Below are 19,667 nucleotides of genomic sequence, written 5' to 3' on the forward strand. Positions count from 1 at the left end.
CGACTGCCCAATGTCAAGTGATGAAAATAAGTACTTTATAAAAGATGAATGTGTTCTTTCTTAAACAACTGGTCATTGACAATCAAAGTGATTACATTAACTTTCTATATGATTGTGAAGTACATTTATTTATTTGTTTCCCCACTGACACTGCAGGAGAGCTCTCTGAGCTGTTTGGGCAGCCTCAAGTATTGCTAAAGATGGCTGCAGAAAAGATTGGCTTGGGATAGGGGCATGGCCACAGAAAGGCTGAAATAGAACTGTGGATTCCTCCTTATAAAGCAACCAGGAAAAGATCTGGCATTGTCTGGCAAACTTGTGTAAAACCAAATGCCAGGTACTGTATACTGTAACACCCCAGGGAGTTCAGGGAAAATAGTGCATATTTAAATATGGTAATATTTCTTGCATCAAACCATACAACTATTCATACTGGATAAATAAATACCAGTAAATAGCCTCATTCAGTTTAGGTCAGATACTGCCAAATAAGTGTAGGTTAGATGAATTTGACTATCATGTTATTAAAAATTACAAAATAAAAAATTTTTGGTTTCCAGAGCTTTTTGTATTTCAGAATTGTAGGAAAAGGAGTTGTAAACCATTGTAAGGATACGACTTTGGTCACAATCCAGTAATTGTTAGTTTTTATGCGTTTTAAGTATGTTAATTTTCCAGGTACAAGAATGTATCTCAAAGTACTAATTTATTTGTTGTTCACTAAAAAAGATGATTTTTTTTCTTATGCATTATGGAGAGATATAAGTAAATAATATACCTGAATTTATTATCTTCCTAGCTATCTAATTAAGTAAATTTATATTTGCTTTAAAATTAAAGTTTGTTATCATGTACTGTTCTAGGTGCTGAGGACAATTCAACAATGAAGAAGACAACTTAATTCTTGTCTCCAGGAGCTCACAATCTAGGAAAGAAGACAAATATGGAGTCCTAATTTGGTGCTTTTTCACTCTACCATAACACCTCTCTTGGACCTCTTAAGGTACCTTAAGCATTATACTTAGAAAAAAGTCAAAATAGATTAGAAATAATAACCTACAATATTTTTAGATCTATTAAATTGTTTATTAAATGTTTTTTTTTTTCCCCCAGTGGTATGAGACAGTGAATTTTTCTGGGAACGTTAAAACCTATACGTACCACATGTTATCCTTTTTTTAAAAAAAAATAAATTTATTAGGGTAACAGTGGTTAATAACATATGGTAATCATTTTTTTAAAGATGTGAAAAGATGTGTTTTGCCTGTGAAATCTGTTCTTGAGTTTTAAAGCAGCAGGTTTTAGGTTTAGTCCAAGGCAGTGATTTTGAAGCTTTTCTCCGTTTTAGAAATGAAACCCTTTAATCAAACTTATTTCATGCAAAAGTCCATATGTCATAAGAATAAAAACTTCAAATCACTGCCTGCTTGGCCATCTCTAAGCCTCCATAGACTACTCTCAAGGCTTCATTAATAAAAAAAGGAAGTGAAAACTATTGGTCCAAAGCAGAGATTGGCAAATTATGGTACACTTGACAAATCTTCCATGCTGCCTGTTTTTGTAAATAAAGTTTTATTGGAACACAGCAGGGCCTATATGTTTATGTGTGCCCCACGAAGCCTAAAATAATTTCTCTCTAGCTCTTTACAGAAAAAATTTGCCAACCCTTGATCCATAGGATAGTATTTTCTAGGGTACCCCAGAACTAAAGGTACTCATTATTTGAATCAATTTCAAAACAGAATCATACTTACAGATAAAAATGAGAGTAAAGCCTTTTTCTACCTGGATGGTTAACAATGATTTTAAAAACTACAGAGGTCTAAGACTAAGGTGGGTTTAAGGAAACTTTTTATATTTCCTTATCTGCATAGCATAAATTCTCCTTAAGAGTTCCAAAAGTTGGAGCATGAAACAACTTTGTGGTGTGTTTGCTTTCTCCTATTGGAAAGAATACAAACTGGCAGTATCCTTGCGGCCAGTTTTGCTCCAGCGCATGGGTAATCACTCAGAACATCTCTGACAACACTGTAAGGCATGTGGGCTTTTAATGTATGGGGTTAGGTTATACAGTATTTTTTTACAGTAATTTTTTAATTTTTTAAATCTTTATTGTTCAGATTATTACAGTTGTTTCTATTTTTCCCCCCATAGCTCCCCTCCACCCGGTTCCCACCCACCCTCTGCCCTTACACCCCCCTCCTCACTGTCCTCATCCTTAGGTGTATGATTTTTGTCCAGTCTCTTCCCGCACCCCTAGCACCCCTTTCCCCCGAGAATTGTCAGTATGTATATGACATGTGTACATACTAAATGTGTACCTATGTATAGGGAATCTGTCTAATGGTATGTTCTCTATATGTACTTAGTGACATGTTACATTACAATAACTATACTTTCTGAGATAGTTTCACATTTCTTATGTCACTTAATGATAATGAAATGAGTGCTATCATTAAATTAGAGCTAGGCACTGTATTAAGTACTTTTCATTTATTATTTCACTTACTCCATACACTATATGAGGAAAATAATACTATTATCCCCATTTTATAGGTAGAAAAACTGAGGTTTAGAAGAGTTAGGTTACTTGCCCAAAGTTTCACAGGTGGCATTTATTAGTCAGTATTTGAGCCTGTGGGGGCAAAAAACAAACAAACAAGAATACTCTTCTTCTCACCTTCTAAGTTCTTCAAGCTGGGCTAATAATCAAATTAACAGAGACAGATTAACAGTTGAATATAAAACTTTAATACATGAGCATGGGAATTCATATATGCATGAAAATTCCAAAGGCAGTGAGGTAACACTGGGTATATATGACATTTTGGACAAAGAAGAGAAGGGGAGAGGATGGGTTTTGAGATTTCAAAAGTGAGAATGGGTGATTTACAGGTAGTTGAGGAAGAACTAAACAAAGCAGGCAAATTCTTGCTTGGCAACTCTGAAACAAAGGGACACAGGGGGTATCTAGCTAACAGGGGCCTGCCTGGAGCCTTCCTATGATACCATACTTAATTCAAATTAGGCTAAGGCAGCATCCTAAAATTCCCTTCCTGAAGCAGATTTTGCTATCTGAACCTCTTGGGCAGGAAAGGAGGGAGCGCCAAAGTTTCATTTCGAGTCTTTTGTTTCTCAGTAACAGGCTTAAAATCAGTATCCCAAAAGGCAGCTTCAGGGTAGCAAACTTTGGTTCCCTCAAGCCTAAGGTCACAGTTGATTTTATTTTATTTTTCTGTTATCTCCCTAGTGTTTGCTCTAGTTTTACTAGCTTGCAGCAAACGAGCCATGTGAATGGGTGAGGTGTCTGAATATTGCAGCAAAAAAGCTAAGGCAATTGGTTATTTCTCTTTTTTTCTTCTTCACTTTTTATAGTATTTTTTAAATGGGTATATCTCAACATTGGGGGTTGTAAGAGGCAGAATTTTCAGATAGACCCCAATATATTGTAGCTCACTTTCTCCTACTTATTCAACAGTTAATCTAGGTGCTGCTGTGAAGGGATTTTGCAGTTGTAATTGAAGTCCCAACTCAGTTGACTTTAAGATAGGGAGATTATTGGGTGGATCTGACCTAATCATCTGGGCCCTTTAAAAGCAAGGTTTTCTGTGGGTGCTGGGGAAGAGGAATGCACTCTGACTTGCCTAAAAGAAAACTAACATCTATGAGGTGTGGAATGTAGCCTCTAGGAACTGAGAATGGCTCCTTGCTGATAATAAGGAAATAGAAGCCTCTGTCTTATCCCTGCAGGGAACTGAATTCTGCCAAAAAAACACGAATGAATTGGAAAAAGGACCCTTAGCTCCACATAAGAATGCAGCCTGTCCGGCACCTTTATTTCAGCCTTGTGAAACCCTGAGCAGAGCCCAGCTCTGTATTCAGACTTCTAATGTACAGAACTGTCAGCTAAGAAATCAGTATTTTTTAAAGTCACTAACTTTGTGGCGCTATGTTATAAAGCAATAAAAACTACTACAGGGGTAAATATCCCTATCCTCCCTCTGCCAGTTAAGAACCATGGATCTAGGTAGGTCATGGTCAAACAAATGTACATATATCAACAGCTGATGTTTTCTGAAGTCCTTGAATACACTTGGGAATAAATGTAGCACTTGAGTGAACATTAAGGTATAATGTAAAAAAACAAAACAAAACAAAACAAAACACACACACACACACAAAACAAAAAACAGTGAAGTCAGAAAAAATAACCTAACATGCATTTAAAATATGAAAGAAGTATCTCGCTTCACATACTCTATACATACACTACACTCAAAATTCAACCCCATTGGAAAAATAATCCTCCAGAATCATGTGATGTTAGGGAGTGAATGATCCTCTGCTTCTGTGGTCTTTTACCTTTGAGTGAACCTGCTTGCCTTTAGAATTAGGAATTAGTTTCAATGTTAATCTTGCTACTGACCTTCCAGTATTGTTATCTGGCTTCACTGTGTTTGCTCTATCTATCTATCTATCTATCTATCTATCTATCTATCTATCTTTCATTCATTCATTCATTCATTCATTCATTCAATAGATGTTTATTAAGGACTTACTATGTTCCAGGCATTGTGCTATGTAATGGGTTAACAGTGATATGGCTTATTCCTTCTGGGTTGAGCTTTTCATCCCTGTCATCTAGACTCTTGATTTGAGCTCTGACTTGTAACTCTAGTATTCTACACCTGACATGAGTGACCAGATCAGTTGGGGATTGGGCCCCCAATAGTCATTGCTCAGCTTCTCAATAACAAAATCACTCGTTTATTGTTTATGACTTTTGCCTATGTATCTCATCTTTGAAACCTAAACTTCTAAAAAACAGCTTTCTTCAGCCTGCCTTGACCACAGTCTTTCTATATTCCCTGGCTAGTGCTGAATTACAGACTTGAAATCTAGGTAGCCATGTTAGATCTTTTTACCTACTTCAGTTGCTCTATCCACCTTGGCTGGCTGTTCTGGTTTGTCAATATCCAAATCTAAAATCTGGTTTGACCATATACATCTTGAAGTTGAGACATAGTAGACATAATTTTAATTTTTCAAAATTTCTAATGAAGTTTGACAGCCAAAATGACCATTTTGTCAAGAGTAGACAACTTATTTAAAAACAAGTTGTATCTGGCCTCAGTCTTGGGCAAAAGTCTAAAGTCATGACCTAAAAAAAGGGATGGGGAATGAAACGGGAATAATTATTTTATTCTGTACGATAATCTGGCTGGCATTTTATGTTATCTCAATCATTCAATTCTCAGACCTTCCCCCACTATTTTATAGGTATGTGCTGAATGAAACAGAGTAGCAGGGTCAGAATTTGAACTTAGATGAACCTGGCCCTTAAATGCATGCTTTTACCAGTATACTGCACCAAAATGCATATTTTTATCTCTGGTTTTGCTTTTGGAATTTGCAGAATGTCCAAGCCAAGAGTCAGAATTAACAGAACTCACCTACCAGACTGAAGGAATGGTCTAGGTTGACTCTACATAATTTCAGATCCGGTATTCTGAAAACAAACCCCAAGGTGTATTCAAGCAACTGCACCTATCATTTTTTTTGTTCCTCTTGAGGATTACATGATTTAGTACCCCGATTGTGGTCAATCCAGGATTCTGATGAGGGGAAATGAAGGGTTGCATTAGCCTACTAAGTTTAGTAGATGCTAACTAAATGTGGCCTGAATCTGAGGATATATGTATATCACTAATTTTGGAAGATTCACCAAATTATCTATTAGATATTATTTTTCTCTTATTCTCATTAGATATTCATTGGTTCTTCTCATTAGTTCTGTCTTTCATATTTTCTCTTGTGTGTGTTAGGAGATTTATTTGTGAGCACACATTCATAGGAACTTTCTGGAGATTCTTCGAGACCTGGCTTTAAAGTGAATTCTTCCAGAGGAAGTTGCACTTACTTCTACTAATCATCAGGGCTGTTGTCAAGCCAAAACTATTTTAAGCTACATTTATGGTATGAGTTGTTTTACTTATACAGATAACATGAATTGTGATCCCAGACCTGATTGAGTAGAGATTTAGCATTATGACATTTAAAAGGAAATTCCCCCCATTTTTTTCCCTATTCTACCCAGAGGCAAACACAGCAAGCCCATCTGCCCCTGGATGGTGGATTTTCTTCCTCCCCCCTTGTTTATCCATTAAAAGCATCAGCCTTTGAGGGACTTTCAGCTGAAGAGAGGGATGGTGTGTATCTGATACAACTTCTCACCTTGCCCCAGAATTTGTCTCTTTTGTCCCTTTTATTTGATTGATTAATTAAAACTACTTTATAGGCTTACCATAAAACAGCAGCTATCCCATGGTAAATACCATTTTCATAGCTTCCTTTTTTTCTGGATTAGTGCTGATATTTTGTCATAATCTCATCATCAGCCTTACATTTAAAATGATATATTCTATCCATCATATTTAACTATCATTTTAAGATGTGCTATACTGAAGTTACTTCTTCAGCTATCTCTTCTGCCATATTACCTCAATTAAATTCTATTCTACAGAAATATAGGGATTTGGATACCGTATTTTCCGGCGTATAAGACGACTTTTGAAACGAAAAAAAGTCAACCGAAAATCGGGGGCAAAAGACCAAAATTGCACAAAAATTACCTGCAGATCTTGACGGCAAAGTAAGTCTTTTCTTTGAAGTGGGGGGTAGTTTTATACAGCAAATATAGGCCTAAACCTACGTTTTAACTGTAAAATTAGGGGGTCATCTTATACGCCGGAAAATACGTAGGTGGATTAAGTTATGATAGAATTGTTACAGAAGCAGTCTTTCAGGCAAAATGTAAAACTGTACAGAAGCTCTGCCTTTAGGTTTATATTGATTAAAGCATTACATAGTTGTAGCGGTGGATATGTTGTTACCAGATTTATACTATCTTTGAAAAACTAAGGATGTTTGAGGTCCTGGATTAGGTAGTGTGCCATAACTATGTCCTGGAGAGGATATTTTCTGGACTAGAGATTTGTAGAAAGTGGATCAAGCATTGTTTGAGTGGAAGGTAAGAATCTTTTCTTTTCAGAAGTGTGGACAAAAGGGGCCACATGCTGACCTGACAAGCTTGGGGGAGGCCTGCATGGTAGACTTGCAAATGCAGAGACCTAAAGTAACCAAAGGATGGTCCAAAATTAAACTTTAATAAACGCAGTTATGGTGGGCAGTTACATCGTAGGCTGGTGACAAGGTTAGCCTTTACCTTAACTGAACCTATCTGTCTTTTTGCATCTATGATAACATACCCTTTGAAATGTCTGGGTAACTTGTAACTTCCTTTTTTTCTAGAGCCCCTGGGGCACAACCAAATGTAGTTGGCACCAGGACAGATACCACAAAATCCTTCATTAGCATGTTAATTGTTCCTGCACCCACCTAAGTATGTATCCATCATTTTACTTTTTATCCAATCCCAGGGGTTTCCCACTGCTTTGCTTTATTCCACCTCCTTGATTTATCACCAATGAATTTCATGTAATCCACTTATGTCCCTCCTTTGATTGCAATGTATAAATACAAATGTAACCCAACATTCTCTGGAGCTTTATCTCAATTCAATGAGGTTCTTCTTCCCAGCATATGTCGACAATTTGGCTCAAATAAACTCACAAAAATTCTTTACAGGTTTCAGTGTTTCTTTTTACGTTAACAGAAGTGTACAAGGGTACCTAGTACACCTAAGAAGTATGGAGATTCAATCTGTTTGGAACAGAACTACTTTATTACTGAGGAGCCATAACCTTTGTCTAAGGAGGAGCCATTGATTTCTTTGAGTAGAACCTGAGTCTTCCTCCTTTGGGTGTAGTGGACAGCTACTCAACATCCATCATTTTGGTTGAGTAATGAAAATCAATGAGGCTAGTGACAGAAACCCATTTTTCCTGGTCATATACAATATGTAGGAAATTCAAAATTCAAGCCACATTTCATACCAGCCATAGGAAAGACTCTGAACACTATCAATCTCTGAGAATGCCCATTGTAAATCCCAAAGTCATTCTGTAGATCAAAGGTTATAAGACAAGAAGTGATTAAGTAGTAACACTCTGAGTTGATGCTTCCCCAGTGGTGAGGAATGGGATGGTAGTGAAGGATGTTTATGATGCTAGAGAGGAAGAGCTGTGTTATGGACCTGTGTACTGAGAGAAATAGGATAATTTGTTTTCAGCTTAGACTTAAAACCTCAAAACCATGAGTAGCTTTTCCCAACAAAATGTATTTTAAAATGCACATCCCATATTCTCACCTTAAAGAATGCTGATTTAAAAAATAAGAGAATCCAACTGTTCCAGAGAACACAGGTGCAGCATGCTGGTTAGGCCAGTATTTCTCATCTTAAATTCTCCATCCTATCCACAAACTTGGGTCTTGCCAAAATCTCAAGTATTCTGGGCCCATATCAGTTGAAAAAACTCCCCAGTTAATCTTCATATATCAATATCTATTTCCCTCCCTACTGGCTCCCCTTTGAAACCACTAGATTAGACATTTACTGACAGTATTGCCAATTCCAATTAACCAGTACAGTAGGCAATCAACTCTTTGCAGAACATATTGGAGGGAAATACAGCTTACCATAGAAATCAATTAACTCTTGACACTTAGAGCAAGTGTATCAGGTTCCTAATAAGCACTCTGAAACAAGAATTGGATCTCCCAGCTTAAGGTAATAACAATTTGGGAGACCGAGAATGATACCCAGAACCTGGAAGGAAAATGTACGCAGGGCTAGTTTCTTAGAAAGGAGGATATGAATATTGACATTAAAATTCACTGTAGATGCTTATAATTTATCTAAATATATGCAGTAAGTAAATAAACAGGGTGTGTGTATAGAAATATAATTCTTATTAGAGTTCAGATTCAGTTATTCCCAACAGATATTGTTGCTGTCTTCATAAAGTCCCAAGTTAAAGAACTTCACATAGTGCTATGGGTACATTACCTGCTGAGCATAGTCCAGATCCTGACACTCACATCTAAAGTAAAAAAAAGCTATGCAAGCAGCATGTCTTACTACAATGGTTTTTCAAACTATATACTTACCTAGGGAGCCTGCTAAAATATAGATTCTGAGACTTCACCCTAGACCTATTGAATTTTGATCTCTGGAGAGGCTCTGAAATCCACATTTTAACAAGCTTCCTCAAGTAACTGGTGCAAGTGATCCTTAGATAACACTTCAAACAAGGTTTATTTGAGGGAGCTTTAGATTCTAGTTTCATACCATAAGAATTGCCATTTGTCTATTAGACTGAGGATTTCAGCCATAAATACTCAGAGACATCCATAGAAAAAGGCCTTCCTCTGTCAAAGTGACTGTGAAATTAGGGAGGGGAGATCTAAAAGCAGGACTATTTAAATATAAATATATAATCATAAGTATTTGTAAGTGCCTGATGGAAATTACCGGTAGTATGTGCTGGGCACTTTTGAAGATGTGTATTAAACTAAAAGGAGGTAAGAAATGCAGCTGAGAGAGAGAGAGAGAGAGAGAGAGAGAGAGAGAGAGAGCGCTCGTGCGCAAGCGCCCTGGCCAGTGTGGTTCAGTTGGTTGAGCATCATCTCTTGCACTGAAAAGTTGCTGGGTTTGGTCCATGGTCTGGATGTGGGGTCCATATGGGAGGCAACCTATAGATATTTCTCTCTCACATTGATGCTTCTCTCTCCTTCTCTCTCTCTCCCTTTCCCTTCCTCTCTCTCTAAAATCAATAAAATATACACTGAGCGGCCAGATTATTATGATCTCTGAACGCATAATAATCTGGCCACTTGGTATGTATGTATGTATGTGTGTGTATATGTGTGTGTGTTGTGTGTATATCTCTATCTCTGTCTCTATCTATCTAGATATATATCTAGATAGATAGATAGATAGATAGATAGATAGATAGATAGATATATTAGAGGCCTGGTGTATGAATTCATGTATGGGTGGGATCCAGCCAGCCTGGCTAGGTGGAGGGGACATGGGCAGTTGGCTGGCCTGCCTGCTGGTTGAACTCCTGGTCAAGGGGACAATTTGCATATTAGCCTTTTATTATATAGGATATATACTGAGTGGCCAGATTATTATGCATTCAGAGATCATAATAATTTGGCCACTCAGTGTATTTAAAAAAAAGAGAGAGAGAAGAGACAGAAAGCATATGAGATGACCAGAGTCAGGGATAGAAAGAAGCTTAATAGAGCTGGTGCAGGAATACCTTATTTGAGGTCATTAATAACTTCTGTAACTTTATACAAAACAACCTTAAAAATATTTTTTTATTGTTAAAGGTATTATATATGTCCCCTTTTTACTCCCATTAACTTCCTCCAGCCCCCCTCCTTCCCCCCAGGCCTTCAGCACCCTATTGTTTGTGTCCATGGGTTATGCAAATCCTATCTAATAAAAAGGTAATATGTAAATTGACCATTACTCCAACACATAAGATGGCTGCCCCCATGTGGTTAAAATGGTCGTCCCCATGTGGACACAACATGGCCACCACAAGATGACCTGCAGGGGAGGTCAGTTGTGGGTGATCAGGCCTGCAGGGGAGGGCAGTTAGGGGTGACGGCACTGGCAGAGGAGGGCAGTTGGGATGACGGGGCCTGGAGGGGAGGACAATTGGGGGGGATCCAGGCCTGTAGGGGAAGGCAGTTAGAGGCAACCTGGCCTGCAGGGGAGGGCAGTTAGGGGTGACGGCACTGGCAGAGGAGGGCAGTTGGGATGACAGGGCCTGGAGGGGAGGACAATTGGGGGGGATCCAGGCCTGTAGGGGAAGGCAGTTAGGGGCAACCTGGTCTGCAGGGGAGGGCAGTTGGGGTATACCAGGCCTGCAGGGGAGGGCAGGTGGGGGCAATCAGGCCTGCTGGGGAGGGCAGTTTGGGGGACCAGGCCTGCAGGGGAGGGCAGTTAAGGGCAATCAGGCTGGCAGGGGAGCAATTAGGTATCAATCAGGCTGGCAGGGGGGTAGTTAGGGAGTGATCAGGGTGGCAGGCAGAAGCAGTTAGGGGCAATTAGGCAAGTAGGCAGGCAGGCAAGCAATTGGGAGCCAGCAGTCCTGGATTGTGAGAGGGATGTCCGACTGCCCATTTAGGCCTGATCACATCAGGATTGGGCCTAAATGGGCAGTTGGACATCCCTCGAGACATCCCAGATTGGAGAGTGTGCAGGCTGGGCTGAGGGACACCTTTCCCCCCCCACCCCAGTGCACAAATTTCATGCACCGGGACTCTAGTCTATACTAATAAAAGGGTAATATGCTAATTAGACTGGAGACCTTCTGGGAGGCCTTCCAGACCTTCTTTCAGACAAAGCCATAGTGGCTGGGCCTAGGCAGAGGCAGTCAGGGGCTATCAGGTCAGGAGGGGATGGCAATTGGGGGTGATCAGACTAGCAGGGGGGGCCAGTTGGGTGTGAGCAGGCCAGCAGTGGGGGGCGATTGGGGTGATCAGGCTGGCAAGGGATGGGGCAGTTGGGGGCAAGCAGATTGGCAGGCAGAGTGGTTAGGGGCGATCAGGCAGACAGGCAGGCAGGCAGGCAGGTGGGAAGTTAGGAGCCAGCGGTCCCGGATTGTGAGAGGGATGTCTGAGGAGTTCCAGTTTTGAGAGGGTGCAGGCCAGGCTGAGGGATACCCCCTCAAGCACAAATTTCGTACACCTGGGCACTAGTATGCATATAAGGTCTTTGGTTGATTACATCCCACCTACCCACTCTTCCCTCTGAGATTCTGCACTGTGTTCCATGCTTCCATGTCTCTGGATTTACTCGGTTCATCAATTTATTTTGTTACTTATATTCTATATATAAGAAACAAAATATAATTCCTTGTCTTTCTCTGACTTACTTATTTCACTTAGCATGATACTCTCCAGGTCCCTCCATGCTGTCTCAAAGAGTAAGATATTCTTTTTTAATGCTGCATGGTATTCCATGGTATATACGTACCACAGCTTTTTAAAAATATATATTTTATTGATTTTTTACAGAGAGGAAGGGAGAGGGATAGAGAGCTAGAAACATCAATGAGAGAGAAACATCGATCAGCTGCCTTCTGCACACCCCATACTGGGGATGTGCCCGCAACCAAGATACATATCCCTTGACTGGAATCAAACCTGGGACCTTTCAGTCTGCAGGCTGACGCTCTATCCATTGAGCCAAATCAGTTTCGGCAAGTACCACAGCTTTTTTATCCACTCATCTACCAATGGGCACTTGGGCTGTTTCCAGATCTTAGCTATTACTAAGTTGTGCTGCTATGAACATAGTGGTACATACATTCTTTTTGATTGGTACTTCGAATTTCTTAGGATATATTCCTAGAAGTGGGATCACTGGGTCAAATGGCACTTGCATATTTAATTTTTTGAGGAAACTCCATACTGTTTTCTTTAAAAAAAAATATTTTATTGATTTTTTACAGAGAGGATGGGAGAGGGATAGAGAGTTAGAAACATCAATGAGATATTGTAGAAACATCAATCAGCCGCCTCCTGCACACTCCCTATTGGGGATGTGCCCACAACCAAGGTACATGCCCTTGACCGGAATCAAACCTGGGACCCTTCAGTCCACAGGCCAACACTATCCACTGAGCCAAACCAATTAGGGCCACACTGTTTTCTTAATGGTTGCACCAGTCTGCATTCCCACCAGCAGTGTACTAGGGTTCCCTTTTCTCCACATCGTCGTCATCACTTGTCGTTTGTTGATTAAGCAAAATAGCTTTTAATGAAAACAGTTTTCCCATAGGCTAATTGATATAAGTTGTTAAGGAATCTCATCGGTGTTATAACAAAATTACTTTGAACTACATGGCATTATTTGATAACCTCCTGCAGATGATAAAAGCTGGAAAGTACTGCAGCCAGGGAAAGTCTGGAAAGAGGCAATAGAGACAAACTGTAGACCATTCAGGATGCTATAATCCTGGAGGCAGGGACCAGGAACAATGTAGAAGCAGGGCCTTTGTCACAAGCCAGGGGGAGATAGAAACAGGACATCCTGGGAGCAGCCAGAGGAAGCCAGCCAAATGTGTGATGAGAGGTGTTCAGGAAGTTAGTGCTGTTTCAATCTGCAGCCAAACACCATGTTTGTTGAAGGCCAGATAACGAAGGACTTTGCCCCTTGAAAGACCAAAAAGAAATTAAAGCTTATATTGTAATCTCGGGCTAAAAGTTGGAAGTAGGGAAATTAATTAGAAAAACTAGACTGCAAGATCAGGGCCTAGTGACTATTGTTGCTTCTTAGTATTATGGGGAGTGTTAGCAGTGAATACTGGAAGGATCTAGTTAGTAGTTTAATCTGTACAAAATTGAACAATACTTTGCCATCATTACAAATATAAATAGTTGTTTCCCACATTTTCCTCTCAGTGTTGTAAGTTTACTTGTGTCTGGAATAGACTAGGGAAGCTGGTCAGTAGAGAAAAAATGAGAAGCCCAGCTATGGGGTATTAAGGGCCTGTTCATCCCCTCTATAATCCCAATAGAGCTTTAAATTAAAGAACAAGATGCTCACCCTTTAAGTCTTGAAAATAGAAAGAATGTTAGAAAGAACTTCCTTCCAGTTCTAGTTGTCAGTGAGAACTCTTAACTCCAACAGCCCTCCTTAGACTAGGGCTGAGGCAACAACTAGCCTCCTGGCTGTCATAGCTTTAGACTATGCTCCTAGGTAAGAATTTGTTGATATGTATTTGAACTTCTTTTGAACTCTGACTTTCTTGATCTGATTACACTTGCACCAAGGCACTTTCTAACTGCCAGTCCATGGTTTATCAAATATTCAGGTCCCTGCTCCTTTAGAAGGGAGTAATGGTTCTGGCCCATAAATACCCTACATGCATCTAGGTAAATGAGGTGAAAGGAGTTGAGAGGGTTTTTTAGAAGCACACACTTGCCTGGCCAACATTGCTCAGTGGTTAAGCACTGACAAATGTACCTGGAGGTCATGGTTTGATTCCCAGACAGTGCATATGCTCGATTTGCAGGCTCGATCCCCAGTATGAAATAAATAAATATATCTATATATATAACTTTTTTTAGCACTCTCTTGACAAAGCAGGGTTCAAGTTAGAAGAATGCATGTCCCAGACTCCACCCAGGTTAGGCCTTCACATTTCTCTATGGCCAGAGGCTTCCAAACTGTGGTTAGGCATTCCTAAAAGGCCCAAGTTTTCAGGCCAACAAATATCTTCTTTGTTGTAGAATGACAACAACATATGTCCTCTATTTTCAGCTCATTCAACTATCTCTTTTCTAATCCCAGGAATATCTTCAAGTTTTGTTTTTTTTTTGGTCTGGGCTGGCTGAGCTATCTTCAGAATGTTTTAGCTAAGCAGCTGTTGATAAGAATGTGATGGTGTAACGGAGGCATCTAGGAAAGCTACTCTGGGGATAAATTGTCCTTGGTCCCAGGATAAAATTCTATCTAAAAAAGAAAATTTTACATGGTTCATTGAACTTTGGGTCTACTACCAGGCTCTGAAATGTTGATGCATGACAATAGTAAATTTATCCCCACAAAATAGGACTAGTTGAAATTTTAAATAACTTCTGAAGAGACTTATTAATTCACCTATAATGGTTTTATAAAAATTACTACAGGAAGTATATCTTTGAGCAGAGTGAGGTAATTTTCAATGAGTACATAATTTTTTTATATGATTGGTGACAATATCAGTCTAAATCAGTAAGACAAGTCTTATATCTTAAAAGGTAATGCTACATCATATTTTTATAAAAGAGAACTATATATGATTATGCTATGATGAAAATGTTAATGGAAACTTGTATTTTTATATTACAGGTAGGGTTTATTGACTCATTCATTCATGTTTTCTCCACAGATACTAGGATTACAAAATTGAATAAAACGTGGCTTATTTCCTCAATGACCTTACAGTTTACAAAGGAGGACAAATATGCTACAAACTGGTAGAAATACAGTATAGTGTTAGAGATATATGGTAGCAGTGGTTCTCAACCTTGGCTATACATCAGAATTACCTGGAGAGCTTTGAAAAACTCCGGATGCTCACGTGGCACCTGAGTGACTACTTTGGCCTGGAAAGAGAAGGAAAACCCGATAATTGAATTTTGAAGAATGAGCTGCTCAACAGGATAAAAAGAGGAGGAAGGGAATTATAGGCAGAAGAAATAGCATTTACAAAGGGGAACTGAAAGTTTGGAGACATTATATCTTAGCATGCAAAAGAAGGGGGCTGTGAAAGATGTGTTTGGGGAAGTAGGCAAGAGCCAGAACTTAAAGGTCCTAAAGAGATATTGGTACTTTATTGTGTATGGAGCCACAGAAGGTTTTTAAGCAGGGAATTGGAATGATCATGATCAGCTTTTTGGTTTTAAAAGCTCATTCTTGTGGTAGTGTTAAGGAAAGAGTAGAAGACTCCAAGCTGAGTTAGAGAGATCCTTTAGGAGGTTATTACAGAAATCAAGGTGAGTCGTCCTTTGTCTAAACCAAGGCCATGGCAATGGGGATAAAGGAATAGAAATGGATGTAAAAAATATTCAGGAGGTAAAATTAGCTTGGAGCATAGAGGGAGGGGACACATGGGAAAAGGACTGTGGAGTTTTTTGTTTGAGTGATCAGGAGCATAAAATCATTGACAGAAACAGAAATCAGAAAGGGAAGTCAGTTTTGGGAGGCATGTGTTTGATTTTAGTGTATGGTTAAATGTGAGGGGGTGGAAAATCAGGAAGAAATCACTACAATGCACTTGAATATACAGAAGTAGACATTTGGAAGTGATCAAAAGTTTAGATTTGTACTCATCACAATGATAGGGAGTATGGGAGTAAGTGGAATTTCTGAAGTTTGAAATTTTGTTTCTTTCCTTTTTTACTTACCTGACAGCCCTCTAGTGACAAGAAGCACATACTACAATTCTTAAAAGTACCTCAACACAGTTCATAGGATCATGAAATGTATCTTCAGAATCCTGGTTTGGTAAAAATATTATTGTATTAATATTTCAGCATTACTGTATAATAGCACATCTATGCAGCAGGGGTCCCAACTTGAGCCTAAATTTTTTATTCATTGTATTCAGGGAGACTCAAGAGGACTTGAAATTGACCTATTTTATTCTAAAAACAGTGGTTGTCAACCTTGGCTACACATCAGAATTAGAGAGTTTTGTTTTTGTTTTTGTTTTTTTTTTTTAAATCCCATACCCACAATGTATCCCAGACCAAGTAATCAGAACCTCTGAGGGTGGAACCTGGCCAGACATTAATATTTACTAAGTTTCTTCAGGTATATCTTTGTACAGCTGAGTTTGAGAACTGCTACTATAAAGAACTAAAGGCCTGGTGCATGAAATTCATGCATGGATAGAGTCCCTAAGCCTAGCTAGTGATCAGGGCTGATATGTGGGGACCCTCTCACACTGCCTTGGCTGGCCTGGCGCCACCCACTCATCCGCCCCACCCCCGACCAGGGAAGCTCTTGCATTGAGTGTCTGCCCCCTGGTGGTTAGTGTGCATCATAGCAACTGGTCGTTCCACTGGTCGTTCTGTTATTCAGTTGATTTGCATATTAAAGTTTTATATAGTAGATGAGAGCCTAGAGATACTCAGGGTTGAGTCCGGACCTATGTGTCAGGGGACAAGTGATTTTGGGTGCATTATGTATCTATCAATCAAATCACTCCTTGGGTATAGCCCCCAGGGAATCATACTTGAGGCCAAACCTGAATTGCCCTACCTGAGACTTAAGCTTAAGGTGTTACAAGATAGCAAAAATTAAAATAATGCTGTTTTCTAAAACTCAGTAAGATAGCTACTGAGTTGAATAAAGAAATTTATATTCATTACTAGAGGCCCGGTGCACAAAATTAGTGCATGGGGAGGGGGGCTCTCCTCATCCCAACCTGTACCGTCTCCAAACTGGGACCCCTTGACTGCCAGTTTAGGTCCAGTCCCTGTGGCATTTAGACATTCCTCTCACAATCTGGGACCACTGGTTCCTAACTGCTCACCTGCCTGCCTGCCTGGTCACCCTGAACTTCTCCTCCTGCCAGCCAGGTTGCCCCCAACTGCCCCACCCCCCTGCCGGCCTGGTCGCCCCTTATTGCCCCCCATGCCAGCCTGGTTGCCCCCAACTGCCCTCCTTGTCAGCCTGGTTACCATTCACTGCCCCCTGCTGAGGGCCTAGTCACCCCTCACTGCCCCCCCTGCTGGTATGGTCACCCCATGCAGCCTGCTGTTCAGTCATTTGGTCACCTCTCACTAACCCCATTGCCAGCCTGGTCACCTCATGCAGCCCGTTGCTCAGTTGTTTGGTCATCCTTCACTAAGTCCCCTGCTGGCCTGGTCACCCCACACAGCATTTTCAGTGGTCTGTTTGGTTGTTTTGGTTGTAATGGTTGCTTAGGCTTTTATATATATATCCTATCTAATAAAAGTAATATGCAAATTAACTATCACTCTTCCCAAGCCACACCCACGAGCTGCGCCCACCAGCCAATCAAAGCAAGTATTCAAATTAACCCCAACCAAGATGGCTGCAGCCACAGAGAGCAGTTGAAAGGCTCGGGTTTCCCCGGCAACAGTAGCCAAGCTTTCCACACACCCTGGCCTGCCTAGGCCTCCACTCAAGGATACGAAGTTTCAATTATGGAAGATCAATCCCAAGAAAAATGACCACAGCCACTGAGCTGGAGAGAGCAGGCTAGGGTTGCTTCCGGCAATGGAGGAAGCAAAGCTTTCCACCTGCTCTGAATGGTCTAGGCCTCCACTCTAGGCTACAAAGTTTCAATTATAGAAGGTAAATAAATCCCAACAGAAATGGCTGTGGCCACAGAGTGAGCACTGGGGCTTGGCTTTGCTCCAGGCTACAAAGTTTCAATTGTAGAAGGTAAATAAATTCCAGATATCAGGGCCTCTGCTTGGGTCCTCTGGGGGCATGGCTGGCCTGCAAACCACCACTGGCCCCTCGCCCAGGCTGCCCCACACCCCAAGGGAACCCCCACCCTGATCCAGGACACCCTTCAGGGCAAACCAGCTGGCCCCCACCTGTGCATCAGACCTCTAGCCTATCTAATAAAAGAGTAATATGCAGATTGACCATCACTCCAACAGACAAGATGGCTTCCCCCACGTGGTCAAAGATCCTGCTCCTATGTGGACACAAGATGGCCACCACAAGATGGCCAGCAGGGGAGGGCAGTTGGGAAGCCCTAAGCCTGCAAGGGAGGGCAGTTGGAGGCAATCAACCCTGCAGGGGAGGGCAGTTAGGGGTGACCAGGCCAGCAGAAGAGGGAAGTTGGAGGCAAACAGGCTATCAGGGGAGCAGTTAGACATCAATCAGGCTGGCATGGGAGTGGTTAGGGGGTGATCAGGCTGGTAGGCAGAAGTGGTTAGGGGAAATCAGGAAGTTAGGCAGGTGAGCAGTTGGGAGCCAGCAGTCCTGGATTGTGAGAGGGATGTCCGACTGCCTGTTTAGGCCTGATCTCACCAGGATCGGGTCTAAATGGGCAGTCGGACATCCTGCAAGGGGTCCCAAATTGGAGAGGGTGCAGGCTGCGCTGAGGGACACCCTCCCCCCATGCATGAATTTTGTGCACCGGGCCACTAGTAAAAGAACAATATGCAAATTGACCATCACTCCAACACACAAGATGGCTGCCCCATGTGGACAATGATGAATGACCCCATGTGGACACAAAATGGCTGCCACAAGTTGGCTAGCAGCAGAGGGAAGTTGGGAGGGACCAGGCCTGTAAGAGAGGGCAGTTGGGGGCAATCAGGCCAGCAGGGGAGGGCTGTTGGATGGACCAGGCCTGAAAGGGAGGGCAGTTGGGGGCTATCAAGCCTGCAGGTAAGGGCAGTTTGGGGGGGACCCAGGCCTGCAGGGGAGAGCAGTTTGGGTGGACCATGCCTTTAGGGGAGGGCAGTTAGGGCCAAACAAGTTGGCAGGGGAGAAGTTAGGCATCAATCAGACTGGCAGGGGAGTGGTTAAGGGTAATCAGGCAGGCAGGCAGGCAAGCAGTTGTGAGCCAGCAGTCCTGGATTGTGAGAGGGATGTTCGACTGCCCATTTAGACCAATCCTAATGGGCAGTTGGACATACCTTAGGGGGTCCTAGATTTGAGAGTGTGAAGGCTGGGCTGAGGGACACCCATGCTTCCCTGTGCATGAATTTTATGCACCAGGCCTCTAGTGGTGATAATAATGGACTTGCAAAGAAGTTGGCATATTTGAGATATATTTTGGAGGTTGAATCCATAAGACTTATAGATAAATTGGACAGATGATGAGTGGTACCAAGATGATGGTGATAGTGGCAGCAACATTGGCAGTGGCATTGTTGAGGGCAGTAGCTCTGTGGGCAATGGTACCTTCAGTATCTTTGACAACCAGCATTGGTGCCTTTAGCTCAGATATCAGCTCATGTTGCCTTAATGGGCATTGTTGGCATGCTAGCCACTCTTGGTGATAACAGGAAGGGGAGACTTTATTACTGGAGGAAAATTGGCAGGCAACACATGACATTAAAGCAGAATCATTTACAGAGCATATGAGAGAAAGCTCTGGAGATTTATTGCCAGAAATATTTGGGAAAAACTTAGGAAGGATTATTTATAACTTCTGCAGAACAGATGGGAGTGGAGTCAGAGCTATACCATTTTGTGA

General features: G+C 41.3%; 1 long non-coding RNA gene across 1 annotated transcript in view; it reads left to right on the forward strand.

Annotated features, from left to right (window-relative positions):
• Window positions 1-19,667, forward strand: part of LOC311615160 — a 128,125-nt gene that overhangs the window by 577 nt on the left and 107,881 nt on the right. The window contains exon 2 of the long non-coding RNA XR_014793738.1: window positions 864-1,003. This is a non-coding gene — a long non-coding RNA (uncharacterized lncRNA). The remainder of the gene's footprint in view (window positions 1-863; window positions 1,004-19,667) is intronic.

The sequence above is a fragment of the Pipistrellus hanaki genome (assembly GCF_964339955.1).
Source record: "Pipistrellus hanaki genome assembly, chromosome: X".
Lineage (NCBI taxonomy): Eukaryota > Metazoa > Chordata > Mammalia > Chiroptera > Vespertilionidae > Pipistrellus > Pipistrellus hanaki.